The 4,043-nt window shown below is 40.3% G+C and overlaps 1 pseudogene; it reads right to left on the bottom strand.

The window, feature by feature from the left end:
• Window positions 1–734: 734 nt before the first annotated feature.
• On the bottom strand, window positions 735–853 carry LOC112485225 (annotated as a pseudogene).
• Window positions 854–4,043: the final 3,190 nt, after the last annotated feature.

Raw genomic sequence — 4,043 nt, 5'->3', positions numbered from 1 at the left:
AATACACATCAGTATCTTATAAACCTGGAAGTTTATTAGAATTGCAAATTAAAATTAGAATCTCTGAGGATGGAGCACAGGAATCTATGTTTAACAAACTCCCCAGGTGATTTCTTATACATGGTATGATGGTTAATTTTATGTATTGATTTGGCTAGGCCAGACTATCCAGATATTTAGTCAAACAATATTCTAGTTGTTTCTGTAAAATAAAGTTTTAGACGAGATTAGTATTTAAATCAGTAGACTTTGACTAAGGCAGATTACACTCCATAATGTGGGTAGGCTTCATCCAATCAGTCGAAGGCCTTAATAAGAAAAAGACTTATCTTCTCCTTGGAAGAAGGAATTCTGCCATCAGACTATTTTTGGACTCGAACTGCAACTCTTCCATGGTTCTTCAACCTGCTTGCCCACCCTACGGATTCTGGACTTCTCATGTCTTCATAATCACACGAGCCTATTCTTTTCTTTTCTTTCTTTTTTTTTTTTTAACACCTGCAGCACCTGGTATTCCTAGGTGGTCTCCCATTTAAATACTAATGAGGTCCAACCCTGCTTAGCTTCTGAGATCCGACATGATTGGGCATTTTAAGTGTGGTATGGCTGTAGACAACAAAGAGGCTAGTACCCCAAAGAATCTGCACACACCTAACAAACCTGAGAGGCAAGTCCCTGGGCAGCATTTCTCTTTCTCCTTTCTCAACCCTTCAAGGTGACTTTTTTTTTTAAGACGCCTATAGCACCTGGCATTTCTAGGTGGTCTCCCATCCAAGTATTAACCAAGCCCGACTCTGCTTAGCTTCCGAGATCAGACAAGATCAGGCACATTCAGGGTGGCATGGCCGTAGCTTCAGTTCTTTAAAATAAACCAATATTTCTCTGTCTCAATCTCTCTCTCTCTCTCTCTGTGTGTGTGTGTGTGTGTGTGTGTGAGTGTGTGTGTGTGTGTGTGTGTGTGTGCGCATGTGCATGTATTTCTTTCTCTCATTGATCTGTTTCTGTGGAAAACTCAGACAAATACACATAGTAAAGTTTGAGAAGCTCACCTTCAATGTACCTGGCATGACCTCCTCCTTTTATGCATGACTTGTCCAGATTCACCCATTTGTGGAAGAGCTAAGTCTAGAATCTAGGTCACAGAGCACCCAGTTTGATGTGTTTTCTATTGTGCTGTGCTTGTTAAGGAAAACACATTGTAAAGAAAATAAACTGTTTATGTTGAGTGGGTGAGTTAAAGAGAGCAGAAATTTTATTTTTACAATGAATTAATTTAAGAGTTCCATTTAAATAAGGAGCTCACCTGGTAATTCATTTATAAATTTAAAATGAATAAATTTCTACATGCTTGACAGAAAAACATCAGCAAGTATTAAAATATTAGGGCTAAATACCCATTTAAAGCTGAATCATAAATGAAAATAAAGTATTTCTTTAAAAATACTTTGTAAGACAATATAAACTTCTTTAACAAAATATTTCATATCCCTATACTATTTAAGAAGTTTTTTGTGTGTATATAGTGGGGCCATAGATATAAGTGCAGGCATAAGCTCTGTATGCTCATTCACTTAAGCCTAGAAAGCATTTACTGGGAGAAATTAACCATTCTGACCTTAGGGATGTGAGAGACCCCATATAAGGGAGAATGAGTAAACATGCCTTTAGATTTCTTTCATTCCCTAGTCATATATCCAGGATGTGAGGAGAACAGTTAGCACAAAAGGATCCATAGTTGGATCATAGGAAAAATTTCCATAGTATAGCATTTTGATATAATGGAATGTACTCTGCAAGACCTGGATCTAAATTCTTACCCAATATGCCAATGACCTTTGTGATTCTTACTCAGTCTAATGCTTTATGTTTCTAAATGTACTATCAGAGAGATTTTGCACTCAGTAATGGAACCGGTGAGTAACCAGAGGATTTAGAAAAAGGAAAATAAAAAAGGCATCTTTCCAATCAGTACATCTGTTTTCTCACTGTGTAAAGCACAAAACACACAAAACCATGACTACTTAAACTGGGAGAGTTTGCAGAGAGTGAAAGCTAATCCTCTCCTGTGGAATATAAGCTTGGACACACAGATATTTATAACACTTTATCTTGACAAAAAAGTCTTTGGGGTTTTTGAATGGCTCTGGGTTACTGAAGGCTGACCCAGGGCCTTGTTAGAAATTTAGCACCTCCTCCGGCACCACACTTCTGCTGGGGTGGGGAGCCTGCTCAGAGTCAGTCAGGGAGGCACCAGGAACACTGCATGAATATTTATAAGTGAAAATGTATTAAGAGAGCTTAAAGAACTTTTATCCCCAACCCTCCAAGAGACAAAAGAAATGTCCAAGGGAGACAGCTGACCAGAATGTTTTAAGCTACTGATATTTTAAAATCTATTATTTTTAAATGGCACCTCTCCTCCCAGCATCTGAATGAGGAATTTCAAATACACACTGCCCATTCCCTGCCTTTATCAGTTGTCCTCTTAGGGACCCTGTTGGGAAACTTTCTTTGAGTTTATCAGACCTGACTCTCCAAAGAGAAGCCAACAAAGCCACGGTGTTTCAGAAATGCATATGCTGTCATTAAACTAGCTGTCCATTCTCCCAGAGAGCCTCCCATAAAAGCATTTTAATTCTCTAACCAAAATGTAGTTCAGCCTTTATTCTGCAAAACCAATTTGTTTATGTTTCCAAGTTCAATCACAATCTATTTGTAAAACCTATTTAGAATCAGAGTCACATAGCCAGAAATGATCATGCTCTAATTTCCTTATTAGAGAGATTCTTGTTGCAGCTGGCAGCTTGATTTGACTGCTCCCAGGGTCCGGATCGACATGTTCTTAACCTCGTTTCCCGATTTTGTTCTTCATTTCTTCCCACCTATCTCCATCCCTCTTCCCCTCCCCCATCCCTGCCCCTCCTCCCCCACACACAACATACAAATATCAAGCCAGAGGGAAACAATTCTCAATATTGTTGCTTAGATAGAGGTGAAGTAAGAGGCTGCCACCTTTTTACTTGTCAAGAAATGAACAAAATTGAGCTACTCTTACTATCTGCAGGAGAGAAAGGAAGGAAATGTGCACGAAACATCTTTCTAAAGCAAGAAAGATGCTTTAGAATCCAGGTTAAAAAAAGGTCAATTATTTCAGAGGACTTGGGGGAATGATGTTTTCTGGATAATTGAATCAGAATTAAAGCAGAAGGGAGATCTTTGGACAAATGGCTGAGTGAGAGACATCCCCAGATCTCTCCCCTTGAAACAACAATAAGCTGAACATCTAAAACTCAACAAAAAACACCCAAACTGTACACCAGCACGTCTCAGCATGGGATCTGTGCATAAGAGCTACCATGGGTCAGAACCCCAGGTGTCAGGTGGTGGACTGGGAGTAATAAAGAATTGGCATCTCACAGCCCCCGGAGCTCCCTGCAGGAGGAGGGAGAGGGGAAAAGGAGCAGCAAGTTCCCTGAACATTCCTGCCTGGGAGTGTTGTGGCAGCAGGGCCCAGTCATCAGGGCAGAAGGCAGAGAAGCAGGACGGGACTGCAGAGGAACAACAGCTGATTTTTGCAGGCCCCAATTGTAAAACCGAGGCTGAGCCGCAGCCCCAACTTCCAACCCAGAGGGCCCCTCCCTCCATATCCTCTGAGACCAATAACCGCAGAGGCCCAGGGGAATCTTAGCAAACTCTTCTGAGACTGTCGCTGACACTGACAGGGACTGAAACTGAGGTAGCGAGCATGATTAAATATCAACAAGAAAATAAAAAAGGCATTGTTAAGTCTTTATATAAAGCAGGAATCCTAGAGACATAGACGCCACCTACTGGAAACCAAAAGAAAAGTGCCTTCTTTGCAACAGGCTAAAGAGAGATCTTTATGTAATAAATCTTCTTTCTGGAAAAACAGCAGAATACACTTCCATTAATGCCCAAGCAGAGAAATAGTCCATTAAACACCATGAACAACCAAGGTGATAAGGCATCTCAGAAAGAAAGAGAAAAATCTCCAGAAAATAGGCTTACAGACATAGAAATAT

This window comes from Pteropus alecto, unplaced genomic scaffold (genome assembly GCF_000325575.1).
Source record: "Pteropus alecto unplaced genomic scaffold, ASM32557v1 scaffold270, whole genome shotgun sequence".
NCBI lineage: Eukaryota > Metazoa > Chordata > Mammalia > Chiroptera > Pteropodidae > Pteropus > Pteropus alecto.
Note: the sequence above shows the minus strand (reverse complement) of the source record. Positions and strands in the feature narration are given on the sequence as shown.